The sequence below is a fragment of the Carassius auratus genome, chromosome 16 (genome assembly GCF_003368295.1).
Source record: "Carassius auratus strain Wakin chromosome 16, ASM336829v1, whole genome shotgun sequence".
NCBI lineage: Eukaryota > Metazoa > Chordata > Actinopteri > Cypriniformes > Cyprinidae > Carassius > Carassius auratus.
In genome coordinates, this window is record NC_039258.1 from 22,693,114 (window position 1) to 22,707,403 (window position 14,290).

The window sequence follows — 14,290 nt, forward strand, 5'->3', positions numbered from 1 at the left end:
TACTGATTGATGATCAGCTCCTTAAACAAAGCTATCATCATCATCATGTTGAAGTTTGACATTTGCTGTTATCACTTACTTCTATGTTAAAAAGAGTGGTCGAGATACATATGTATATATCACATGCATCACTTTTTGTGTTCTATGGAAAAAAGTTAAAATATAATATTATAAACAGTCAATACAGTTTTGGAATGACAGGGTGAGTAAATAATAACAGAATTTTCATTTTTGGGTAAACTACTCCTTTAACACCTCGTCATGCTTAATCTTAATCATCTTTCTTTACGATTTACTTCCACTAATACAGAAAGCTGCTGAGAAACTAAAAGCAGAAGAGAGGAAAAAAATGGCTGAGATGCAGTCAGAGTTAGAGAAACAGAAGCAGCTAGCTGAAGCTCATGCCAAGGCCATTGCCAAAGCAGAGAAAGAAGCACAGGAGCTCAAGCTCATGATGCAAGAGGAGGTTAGCAAACGAGAGATTGTTGCTGTGGATGCTGAAAGGCAAAAACAGAACATCCAGCTGGAGCTGCATGAGCTCAAAAACCTCTCCGAACAACAGATCAAATCAAAGAGTCAACAAGTGGAGGAGGCTCTACTAAGCCGGTCCAAAATAGAGGAAGAGATCCGCATCATAAGACTTCAGCTGGAAACTACATTAAAGCAAAAGTCCACTGCAGAGGACGAGCTCAGACAGCTAAGAGACAAGGCTGCAGAGGCGGAGACACTTCGCAAAGCTGCTCAGGAAGAGGCTGAGAAACTTCGTAAACAGGTTAAGGATGAGACCCAGAAGAAGCGGATGGCGGAGGAAGAGTTGAAGCTGAAGTCTGAAGCAGAGAAAGAGGCAGCCAGACAGAAGCAGAAAGCCCTGGATGACCTTGCAAAGCTCAAGATGCAGGCAGAGGAGGCAGAAAGACAAATGAAGCAGGCTGAGATCGAGAAAGACAGACAAATCAAGCTCGCTCAAGACGTTGCTCAGAAAAGTGCTGCTGCTGAGCTGCAGAGCAAGCGCATGTCCTTCGTCGAAAAGACATCCAAACTTGAAGAGACGCTCCGAGAGAAGCATGGTACTGTTGTGCAACTGCAGGAGGAGGCAGAACGCCTCAAGAAGCAACAGGAAGAGGCAGACAAAGCAAGGGAGGAGGCTGAGAAGGAGCTTGAAAAGTGGAGGCAAAAAGCCAATGAAGCCCTTCGACTAAGGCTCCAGGCAGAGGAAGAAGCCCACAAAAAGACTCTTGCACAGGAAGATGCTGAAAAACAGAAAGATGAGGCTGAGCGTGAGGCCAAAAAACGGGCCAAAGCTGAAGAGTCTGCCCTGAAACAGAAAGACATGGCCGAGCAAGAGCTAGAGCGGCAGAGGAAGCTGGCAGAGAGCACAGCGCAACAGAAGCTTTCTGCAGAGCAGGAGCTGATCCGCTTGAGGGCTGATTTTGATCATGCTGAGCAACAGAGATCACTGCTGGACGGTGAACTTTACCGTCTAAAGAATGAGATTAGTGCTGCAGAGCAGCAGCGGAAGCAGCTTGAAGATGAACTTTCCAAAGTTAGAAGTGAAATGGAAATACTTTTGCAGCTGAAGTCTAAAGCTGAAAAGGACAGCATGTCCACCACTGAAAAGAGTAAACAACTCTTGGAGGCTGAAGCTGCTAAACTGAGGGATCTTGCAGACGAAGCAGCCAAGCTCCGTGCCATTGCTGAAGAGGCAAAAAGACAGAGACAGGTGGCTGAGGAAGAAGCAGCGAGACAGAGAGCAGAAGCTGAAAGAATTCTCAAAGAGAAACTTGCTGCCATTAATGAGGCCACTCGCTTGAAAACTGAAGCAGAGATTGCTCTAAAAGAAAAAGAGGCCGAAAATGAACGCCTGAGAAGGCAAGCCGAGGATGAGGCTTACCAGAGAAAAGCTCTTGAAGATCAGGCAAGTCAGCACAAGCAAGACATTGATCAGAAGATCGAACAGCTCAAGAAGTCCTCTGAAATGGAATTAGACAGACAAAAATCAATTGTGGACGAAACTCTCAAACAGAAAAGAATAGTTGAAGAGGAGATTCGTATCTTGAAAGTGAACTTTGAGAAGGCTTCATCAGGCAAGCTTGATTTGGAGCTTGAATTGAATAAGCTGAAGAATATTGCAGAGGAAACACAACAAAGCAAACTGCGAGCTGAGGAGGAAGCCGAGAAGCTGCGCAAGCTTGCCCTTGAGGAAGAAAACAGAAGAAGGGAGGCTGAAGAAAAACTGAAAATAATTACTGCCGCAGAGCAGGAAGCAGCTAGACAGCGCCAGGTTGCCCAAGAAGAAGTGGAGCGTCTCAAAAGGAAAGCTGACGAGGCCAGAAAGCAAAAAGAAGATGCTGATAAAGAAGCTGATAGGCAAATACTCGCTGCAAAAGAGGCTGCTGAGAAAGCAACTACAGCTGAGCAGCAAGTCCAAAGTGTTCTAGTTCAGCAGAAAGAGGACAGCCTTGTACAGAAAAGGCTCAAGGAGGAGTTTGAGAAAGCCAAAAAGCTTGCCCAAGAAGCAGAAAAGGCCAAAGAGAAGGCAGAGAAAGAGGCTGCCATTCTCCGCCAACAAGCAGAAGATGCAGATCGTCAGCGTCAGGCTGCCGAGGTTGAGGCTGCCAATCAGGCCAAAGCCCAAGAAGATGCTGAGAGGCTCAGAAAAGAGGCAGAGCTAGAGGCAGAAAAGCGTGCTCAGGCAGAAGCAGCAGCACTGAAACAGAAACAGCTAGCTGATGAGGAGATGGCTAGGCAGAAGACACTTGCAGAGCAGACACTTAAGCAGAAATCTCAGGTTGAGGAAGAGCTCGCTAAAGTGAAACTGCGGTTGGATGAGACAGACAAACAGAAGACTCTGCTCGATGATGAGCTTCATCGTCTAAAGGACGAAGTCAGTGATGCTGTTAAACAGAAAGCCCAAGTAGAGGAGGAACTGTTCAAAGTCAAGATTCAAATGGAGGAGCTCATCAAACTAAAGCTCAGAATTGAAGAGGAGAACCAACGTCTCATCCAGAAGGACAAAGATAATACTCAAAAACTCTTGGCTGAGGAGGCTGAGAACATGAAAAAACTTGCAGAGGATGCTGCCAGGCTCAGCATTGAGGCACAGGAAACTGCTCGCTTGAGACATATTGCAGAGACTGACCTTGCTGAGCAAAGAGCACTTGCTGAAAAGATGCTTAAAGAAAAGATGCAAGCCATTCAGGAGGCCTCTAAACTTAGAGCAGAGGCAGAAATGCTACAGAGACAGAAAGACCTTGCCCAAGAGCAAGCTCAAAAGCTGCTTGAAGACAAACAACTGATGCAACAACGTCTTGAGGAGGAAACTGAGGGCTTCCAAAAATCATTGGAGGCTGAGCGCAGAAGACAGATGGAGATAACAGCTGAGGCAGAGAAACTTAGACTTCAGGTGTCCCAGCTCAGTGATGCCCAGACTAGAGCTGAGGAGGAAGCCAAGAAATTCAAAAAGCAGGCAGATGAGATTAGTGCCCGACTTCATGAGACTGAGCTTGCCACCAAAGAGAAACTGACAATTGTTGAAACATTGGAAGTACAGAGATTGGGCAGTAACAAAGAAGCAGATGACTTGCGCAAAGCCATTGCTGATCTTGAGAAAGAGAAGGCAAAATTGAAAAAAGAGGCTGAAGAGTTACAGAAAAGGTCCAAAGAGGTATTGTGTAAAAGATGGCATAAATCGCTGCTTATGTCATTGTTAACCCTCTTTCCAAAAACTAACATTGCCTTAAATCAGATGTTTTTTTTGTTACAAATGTTCCAGTCTTTGATTATATTCCCTTATGATTTCTCATTAATCTTAAAATGGATATTTAGATAATTTAAATGTATATGTATTGAATGTATTTTTTAACATTGTTTTAACTTTGTTCTTTGTTTGTTCTTTTACAGATGGCGAATGCTCAGCAAGAACAAATTAAACAGGAGAAAACAATTCTCCAGCAGACATTTATGTCAGAAAAGGAGATGCTCCTGAAGAAGGAAAAGCAAATTGAGGATGAAAAGAAGAAGTTGGAGAGCCAATTTGAAGAAGAGGTCAAAAAGTCAAAAGCACTTAAGGATGAGCAGGAACGTCAAAGAAAACAAATGGAGGATGATAAGATTAAACTGAAGGCCACTATGGATGCTGCTCTGATAAAACAAAAAGAGGCTGAACAGGAGATGCTCAACAAGCAGAAAGAGATGCAAGAACTTGAAAGGAAAAGGCTTGAACAAGAAAGGGTTCTTGCTGAGGAAAACCAGAAACTGCGTGAGAAACTTCAGCAGCTTGAAGTTGCTCAAAAAATCACCCAGGAGATTCACATCCAGACAGAATGCAAAAAAGTCCTCAATGGTCAAAGTATTTCTGATGAAGTTGACAGCACACATGGCTTCTCTCCATTATCATTTGATGGCATTCGTGAGAAGGTGCCTGCAAGTAGACTTTTTGAAACAGGACTTTTAAGCAAAATGGATTATGATAAGCTCCAGAGTGGTGACACCACAGTTGAAGAACTCAGTAAGACAGACAAACTTAAAACAGTTCTTCAGGGCAAGAACTGCATTGGTGGCCTGCTTGTGCATCCAAATCAAAAAATGCCCATCTATCAAGCTGTCAAGGAGAAAAAGATTGCTCCTGGGACAGGGCTAGTGCTGCTGGAGGCACAGGCTGCTTCTGGATACATAATAGACCCAATTAAAAACAAAAAACTCTCTGTCAATGAGGCAGTTAAAGAGGGGTCTAATTGGACCTGAACTTCATAACAAGATGCTGTCTGCAGAGAGAGCTGTCACTGGCTACAAAGATCCATACACAGAGGCAAAGATCTCCCTCTTTGAAGCTATGAAGAAGGGTCTCATTGGGGAGGATCATGCCATCAGGTTGCTTGAGGCTCAGATAGCAACAGGTGGCATTATTGATCCAGTCAATAGTCATCGTGTGCCTAATGAAATAGCTTATAAGCAGGGACAGTTTGATGCAGCCACTTATAAAATAATACAAAATCCAACAGATGATGTCAAGGGATTCTATGATCCAAACACCCAAGAAAATCTGTTGTACCAACAGCTACTAGAAAGATGTGTCACTGATCCAGGAACAGGACTTCTACTTTTGCCCATTTCTGAGGAGGCTGCTCAAAATGCCAGGATATTCACAGATGAGGAAACAAGAGATGTGTTTGACAAGACAACAGTGTCTGTGCCATTCGGCCGTTTTAAAGGAAAGACTGTGACCATATGGGAGATTATAAACTCTGAGTACTTCACAGAAGACCAGAAAAAAGATCTTATCCGCCAGTACAAAACAGGGAAAATTACAGTTGAAAAGATAATCAAAATTGTTCTAACTGTGGCAGAGGAAAAAGAGAAAAAGAATGAGCTTGCCTTTGATGGCCTGAGAGCACCTGTACCTGCTTCAAAACTTCTTGAATCAAAAGTTATTGACAAAGATCTCTATAACAAGTTGCAGAAAGGACAAATGCTGGTAAAAGACGTGTCTGAGATGGAGCATGTGCGCAATGCTTTGAAAGGCTCTAACTGCATTGCTGGAGTAATTATAGACTCAACCAAACAAACAATGTCCCTTTATGATGCCCTGAAAAGAGACATGATGAGACATGGACCTGCTCTTAATCTCTTGGAAGCACAAGCTGCCACAGGATATATCATAGATCCTGTTAAAAACCAAAAACTTACAGTAGATGAGGCTGTCAAAGCAGGGGTTGTTGGTCCAGAACTTCATGAAAAACTACTGTCTGCAGAGAGAGCTGTCACTGGCTATAAAGATCCTTACACTGGAAAAACCATTTCTCTGTTTGAGGCGATGAAGAAAGACCTGATCATGAAGGAACAAGGAATTCGACTGCTTGATGCACAACTGGCAACAGGAGGCATTATTGATCCTGTTCAAAGTCACCGTATTCCACATGACATTGCCTGTGCAAAGGCCTGCTTTGATGATGCAACCCAGAAGTTTTTGAGTAGCCCAAGTGATGAAGTTAAGGGATACTTTGACCCAAACACTCAGGAATATCTCACATATCTACAGCTTTACAAACGATGTGTTACTGACAAAAAGACTGGCCTTCACCTTCTGCCTTTGTCTGAACAAGCTATCAATGCCAAAGAGGAGATGAAGTACACTGATGCCCAGACCAAAGACGCAATGAATCAGGCAACTGTTGAACTTCAGAGTGGACCATTCAAAGGGAGAAAAGTTACCTTATGGGAGCTCATTTACTCTGACTATATCACTGAAGAGCAAAGGCTTGACTTAATAAGGCAATACAGATCTGGGAAAATGACCATTGAGAAGATTATAAAGGTTTTAATTGAAATTGTTACTAAGAAAGATGCAAAGAAACAAGAAGAGGGATGCTTTAAGGGACTCAGGGCACCAGTTACAGCCAAGTCATTATTTGACTCTAAAATCATTGATAAGTCTACCTATGATTTGCTGGAACAAGGTAAAAACACTCCAAAAGAGGTCAGCAAAAATGCTTCAGTCAATAAGTATCTCCAAGGCTCTGAAAGCATTGCTGGACTTTACCTTGAGCCTACAAAAGAGAAAGTTAGCATCTACCAAGCAATGAAAATGAAATTCCTCAGACAGAACACAGGTATTGCCTTGCTTGAAGCTCAAGCTGCCACAGGATTTATTGTGGATCCATCAAGAAATGAATGTCTCACAGTGGATGATGCTGTTAAAGCAGGACTTGTTGGCCCAGAGCTTCATGAGAAACTTCTCTCTGCTGAAAAAGCTGTCACTGGATATAAAGACCCATTCACAGGCAATAAGATCTCCCTATATCAAGCCATGGACAAGGACCTCATCCCCAAAGAACATGCTATGCCTCTCTTGGAGGCACAACTGGCATCTGGTGGAATTATTGATCCAGTAAACAGTCATCGTATTCCTGTTGAGAATGCAATCCAGCGTGGATATGTTACCAAACAGCTGGCCAGCAGCATTGCTGAAAGCAAGTACTTCTCTGACCCTGCATCTGATGAGAACGTATCATACAAAAAGTTGAAAGACAAGTGCATGGCAGATCCTGAAACAGGCTTACATCTACTAAAGCTGTCCAAACCACAGGCCCCAACGGTTGTGGAGAAAACATACCTTTACAGTGAAGAACAAACCCAGAGTGATCTATCCAATACCCAGATTGACCTACCCATTGAGAGTCAGGGCTCTATGTCTCTCTGGGATGTTATGAATTCAAATCTACTACCTGAAGATCAGAGGGCTCGGCTTCTAGAAGAATATCGTTCTGGCAACATAACAAAGGAACGAATGATTATCATTATAATTGAGATTCTGGAGCAGAGAGAAATCATTACAGGGAGGAGCACCCAGACCAGCAGCACAAGCAGACGTCAAATAACTATTGAAGATCTCTACAATGCCCGTATCATCGACCTTGAGACTTACAACCTGCTGAAGAAAGAGAATAAGACCATGCGTGATGTCATGGAGATGCAAAGAGTCAAGCAATATTTGTATGGAACTGGCTGTGTTGCTGGTGTGGTGACTGATTCAAATTCCAAGATGAGCATTTATCAAGCAATGAAGAGAGAGCTGATGAAGCAAGACATTGCAATGGCCCTCTTGGAAGCTCAAGCAGCCACTGGATTCATTATTGATCCTGTCAGGAATGAAATGCTCACCGTAGATGAAGCAGTGCGTAAAGGCGTGGTGGGCCCAGAACTTCATGATAAGCTCCTGTCTGCAGAGAGAGCAGTCACTGGCTATAAGGATCCATATAGTGGAAAGGTAATCTCCCTCTTTCAAGCAATGAAAAAGGATCTTATCCCAGAGGACTATGCCCTAAGGCTTCTTGAAGCTCAAACAGCAACAGGCGGTATCATTGATCCAGAATATAACTTCCATTTGCCAACAGAGATTGCCACACAACGTGGATATATTAATAAAGAGACAAATGAAAAGATCTCCGATGAGTTTAAGGGATTCGTAGACCCACTGAATGATGAAAAAGTTTCATATTCTCAGCTCCTGAAAAGATGCAAGATAGACAAAGATGGGCAATATCTGTTGTCTCTAGGAGCCAAAAGATTGCTCTTCAAAGGACTCAGAAAAGAAATAACAATAGAAGAGTTATTCCGCTCAAAAATCATTGATGAACAAACAGTCAGCAAGCTTAATGAAGGACTCCTAACAGTGGAGGAGGTGAGCAATAGCTTGCGAAAATATCTTGAGGGCTCAAGCTGTATTGCCGGCGTGTTTGTGGAGTCTACTAAAGACAGACTATCTATCTACCAAGCCATGAAAAAGAATATGATCAGACCAGGCACTGCTTTTGAGTTGCTGGAAGCTCAAGCAGCTACAGGTTATATCATTGACCCTATCAAGAACCTAAAGTTAACTGTAAATGAAGCAGTCAAGATGGGAATTGTCGGTCCAGAGTTCAAAGATAAACTCCTGTCTGCTGAGAGGGCTGTGACTGGCTATAGAGATCCTTATACAGGCAAAATGATCTCCCTGTTCCAGGCTATGAAAAAGGGCCTGATTTTGAGAGACCATGGAATTCGTCTTCTCGAAGCCCAGATTGCTACTGGAGGAATCATTGACCCAGAGCAGAGTCATCGATTGCCAGTTGAAGTTGCCTACAACCGAGGCTTTTTCGATGAGGAGATGAATGAGATCCTCAGTGACCCATCGGATGACACCAAGGGCTTCTTTGACCCAAACACAGAGGAGAATCTCACCTACTTGCAACTGATGGACAGGTGTATTGTCGACCCAGACACAGGTCTTGTGCTCTTGCTTCTTAAAGAAAAGAAACGCGAGAGAAAGACGTCTTCCAAATCCTCTGTTCGCAAACGCAGAGTCGTCATTGTTGATCCTGATTCTGGCAAAGAGATGTCTGTGTATGAAGCCTACCGCAATGGACTAATTGACCATCAGACTTACCTTGAACTTTCAGAGCAAGAGTGTGAGTGGGAAGAAATCACAATGACATCATCAGAAGGAGTTGAAAAGTCTATACTCATCGACCGAAGATCAGGCCGACAGTATGACATTGATGATGCTATTGCAAGAGGTCTTATCGACCAGAGTGCAATTGAGCAGTACCGTGCTGGCACCCTCTCTATCACAGAATTTGCTGATATGTTATCTGGAAACATGAGTGGCTTCCGTTCCCGCTCCTCTTCCTTTGGTTCCACCTCTTCTTATCCAATGAGCCCCATACCTTCCATCAAAACTCCTGCAACTGTATGGAATGATCCAACTGATGAGACCGGTCCTGTGGCTGGAATTCTTGATACAGATAGCCTAGAAAAAGTTTCAGTCACTGAAGCCATACGTAGGAACTTAGTGGATTCAATATCTGGCCAGAGACTGTTGGAGGCACAGGCTTGCACTGGTGGCATAATAGACCCATCTACTGGAGAGAAATTCTCAGTTACTGAAGCCACAGAGAAGGGTCTTATAGAAAAGAAAATGGTTGACAGACTCAACTTGGCCCAGAAAGCTTTCCATGGGTTTGAGGATCCTCGCACTAAAGTCAGAATGTCTGCTGCTCAGGCTCTTAAGAAAGGCTGGCTTTACTATGAGGCAGGGCAACGTTTCCTGGAAGTGCAGTATCTCACTGGTGGCCTTATTGAGCCAGAGGCTGAGGGACGAATCTCCCTAGAAGAGGCAATCAGGAAAGGTGTAATTGATGGCCGTACAGCACAAAAGCTCAGAGATGTGAGTGCTTACACAAAATACCTTACTTGCCCGAAAACCAAACTGAAGATCTCCTACAAAGATGCCATGGACAGAAGCATGGTTGAGGAGGGATCTGGCCTTAGGCTTCTGGAAGCTTCATCAGTATCCAGTAAAGGTCTTTACAGTCCCTACAATGTCAGCGGTGCTGCATCAGCTTCTGGTTCTCGTTCTGGATCCAGAACAGGCTCTAGGTCAGGTTCAAGAAGAGGGAGTGTTGATGCTACTGGCTCTGGATTCAGCATGAACTTCTCCTCATCCTCATATACTTCTTCTAGTTACAGTCGCAGATTTTAAAGACGGACCTCACAACAAACCTGCCACTTGGTCCTGCAGCTTTCATTATTAATGCTGACTCTATACACTACAGTTGCATAAGACACAGAAATTAATTCAAGAAAAAAAAATCAACTTATTCTGCTTTGCATGTGTTTGCTATAGGAAAATGCATTCCAAAAACTACCATTATCTTTTTGTCTGGCAATGGTTAAGTTCCCATTTTATTTATTTTGGATGCATAAGAAGTATTGCCTGGTTAGCTTTAATCATAGTAGTCCAATTTAGCTTTATTTCAGTTCATACAGATAATGCATATTTTGAAAGTGATATTTTTCTTTTTTCTTTTCTTATTTTATACTAAGTACAGCATCTAAAATCAGGAAAAGTTCAAATACGGCATTTTTTATTTTATTTTATGAAACTCTGATCAGACTGTAATATTACTTTAATATTACTTACATTTACATTTCTACATGTTACTTTAGGAAATAATTTTTATACTTGGGTTTATTTAAGCATAATGTACCAGAAGAAATATACCAAGTTTTACAAAAAGAAAAGTAATTAGATTCACTTTTTTTTTTTTACAATTATTTTTTTTACATATTTGTATACATTTGATTGATGGATATATTAGAGGATGCTAGCCACCATATCAAATATAGGTTGCCGCTGGTTTCACAGAATGTAAAAAAAAACAAAAAACACTACACCTATACATAAACATATATAAACACTAAAGGAGGAGCAAGGACTGTACAACAATCCAATTTAATGTCCCCTAAAACTGGATGATATTTTTGTTTTGAAAGTCCATTTTTCATTTACTGGATCCAGTCCGTCTCCAAAGTCCTTTTCAAAACTGTCTACCCTATAAAGGAGTCCTCAAGGCCCAGATTTACTGTCAGTCCTCCACTGATGTGATATCCAGTGAAGATTTCAAATGGCTCTGGTGTCAGATCCATTCCTCACTCATAACATCTGGGCAGATCTGGATGAAATGTAGTACTTGTAAGTTAAACTAAATTTACATTTTTTGCCGCAGTTTCCTAATGAGCACATTGACAGCTTCTTATTTAATAAATTAAATGCCATACTGTGTGTCTGCTTATTTTAAAGGATTTTCTTGACAGCATTAAGCCATGTTAAAGTTATTGCGTCATTTATAGTGTCTTGTCACACTTTTCTCTCACAGAGATCATTGGTTACTAGATATGGAGACCTTGATGATGCCTCCCATTTGGTCTTTGATCTGGAGATGAATGATGCTCATCAGCAGCCCACATTCTTAGACATTCTGGTATTTATTAAATATTCACTATCTCTCTATGATTTTGCTTTGTATGTACCTATGATACTTTTGTTGCCCTTCATTTACTGTTTTGTTGCTTCACAGATTTATTTTTTTGTTATTTTTAGAGCCTCACTGAGGGTTTCCTCCTTCCATTGCTTCTGCCATTTGCATGAAGACACTAGAGGCTAGGGCTACCTTGAAGTTTGCCTTGGATATCATTTCAAGAACTGACACTTTAGTGGACTGCTCCTGTTTTCATCAGCTGGGAGCTGGACTTTGGAGTTTACACAAAATGATTCAAAATGACAAAAGAATTGGATCCATTAAATTGATATTAAAGTGGACTTATATGTAGAATCTCAGAGTTCTATTGCCTACATTGTTTCTAGCCCCAACATGAGTTTTTAAATAAAGCACTCAATGCATTAGATACAGTATGCAAACCATTGTATTGCATTACACATTTCCATAATACAAATAAATACTGATTACATCTTTTAATGAATGTATTTAGGCTAATTTAGTGTACGGCAATTACATTTCTTTTTTTTTTTTTTTTTTTTTCTTTTTTTTTTACATTTCCTGTAACAAAAAACAAACAAACATGTTTTGGTCATCTGTTGCATCCCATGTATTTCTTTGCTTCTTTTTATATTAATTGGACTTGACTTGACTTTTTTTTTTTTTGATGTTGTATATGTAAAATATTTGATGCATGTTTTACTAAATTGCTATAAAGTGTTCTAAGAAGATGAAGAATAGATTTTTGAATTGAAACCAATATATGGAAGATTATATGACTAAAAGATGTATGAAATACTAACTGGTGGATGAACTTTTTCCTTGTGAGATAGTGGTAATACAGAATGGGTTAATGACACTATACTCAAGTGTAAATAAATATTATTTTGGAAAGATCACTTCCAGACTTTGTAGAGTTGGTGTTTTATTTTTTATCTTTTGTTTAACCTAAATGATCATCCATGTCACTATGAAATCCCAATATATAAACAGTACAGTACACATTTCTAGCAATCATATATCAGAATACTTTTACAAAGTAAGCAGTTAAAGAACAAAGATGAGTAATCACCTGCTTAAACAGACAGACAGGAAGTATGGTGCTGATTAGAGAAGCAGTCAGTATTCAGTGGATGCTGTCCTCTGGTGGTAGGGAAGTTCAATGGCAGGCTCAGATTGACATTATGTTAAATCTTTAGGATGAAAGACAGAACCCAGAAGGAGACACATTTATGGATGGCCTGCCTTTGTGCCATTACACTGCCGACAGCCTCTCTGCTCCTCCTGCATTAACTGTGCCCATGCTGCATGATAGTGGCTCTATGGTATGTCTTCAGATCAGCAGAGAGGTCAAGCTGAAAATATTCCATTTGCAAATAATAGTGAATTGTGAATGAATCAATAAGTATGTGCTTGTTGTGGTTTAATAAGAGTGTGTTCAGTTGGTGTCCCTTTGTTTCAGGAAGCAGCTGCTCAGAAAGGAAGACGGTATGGGTAAACTACACATATAATTTCCATTTCCTATTTTATATTTTCATTTAAAATTAAAAAGAAGGATCTTAAAATCTACTCAGATTTTTAAAGGGAGCAAGTGTAATGACACAAGAACAGGAGTAATATGCTCACTCTTTTTTCCTGTCAGCTATCTGGCTGCTGCTATGTCCCATTCTTAACCATCTGAAGACCAGATAGTGTGCTTTGAGGAATGCCGACACACAGAGAGTTACAATAGTCCAGCCTGGAAGAGGATTTCGATATCTTTTAGAGAGAGAAAACATTTTACTTGGTCTGAGGTGCAAGAAGTTACTATTTACAACCATGTTAAAGCGCTTAATAAATTGTAGTAATGAATCGAAATGGACCCTTATATTTTTTTGAATGGTGTTGTAAGTTATTACTAAAGGAACCTAGCCTTACTTGTAAGAGTACTAATGAGTGCAGAGGAAGCACCTCAGTTTTGTCAGTGTTTAGTTGCAATAAATTATTAGCCATCCAAGTTCTCACTTTGTTAAAACACGTGAAGAGATGTTTTAAAAGAGTCATTTTCAAGTTTGATTGGAAGGTAAAGTTGGAGGTAATCAGCAATGATAGTTAATATTATATTTCTGGAGAATGAAGTCTAGGGGAAACATGCAGAGCAATAACAATAAAGTGCCAAAACTAGAACCCTGTGGAACACCATGAGGGATGGGCACAGAAGTCAAGACCAGACAAAACCAGTTAAGACCACCATTCCATCTCAGACTGCTTTTCTTCTTCTTCTTCTTCTTCTTCTTCTTCTTGTTCCATCAGGACTTTTCATATCTGTTCTGGTCCACTAGCAGAAAGACAACATTATACTGATTAATTTGTGCCCTGTTTGAATTTTCTTAAATTATTAAGGCAAGGACACTGATTTGAATATAGTCACTCCACTCTCTGCCATGTGTAACATTATACTACATTCACATACAGCACAGCCTTGCATACAATAATGTTTAATTATCTATTCTATTCTATTCTATTCTATTCTATTACGACTGTAACAAGGAGTGAGAGACGTTTGGATCCATATGCAGTAGTTTATTATAGAGAATGGTCAGACAGGCAATAATCAGAGCACAGCTTGAAGTATGTCTGGGGATATCCAAAATCAGAACCAGTAACAAGAGGTCGGGGCAGGCAGCAGAGAATCAAAATCCAACAATTAGAATAAACAATCCAAGATCATACACGGTAGGAACAAATACTGGGAAAATGCTCAGGAATGCCAGACAGAAACAAAACAAGACATTCGCAATCATTGAGAGTCCAAACACAGAATTAATAGGGGGGTGGTAATGGGGAACACTTGGTGGTCATTAGCCCTAAGCATGGGATTCTGGGAAATGGAGTTGGAAATGGGAATGGATATATATATTTGATAATAATTTTTGAGCTGCTTCTTTGTCCCCACTCTTCCCACTGTATATGTGAGGTGTGAATGTGTTCTTGTA

General features: G+C 41.0%; 1 pseudogene; it reads left to right on the forward strand.

Annotated features, from left to right (window-relative positions):
• The window catches only part of LOC113116556 (plectin-like), a 62,787-nt pseudogene extending 50,573 nt beyond the window's left edge, over window positions 1–12,214 (forward strand).
• Window positions 12,215–14,290: the final 2,076 nt, after the last annotated feature.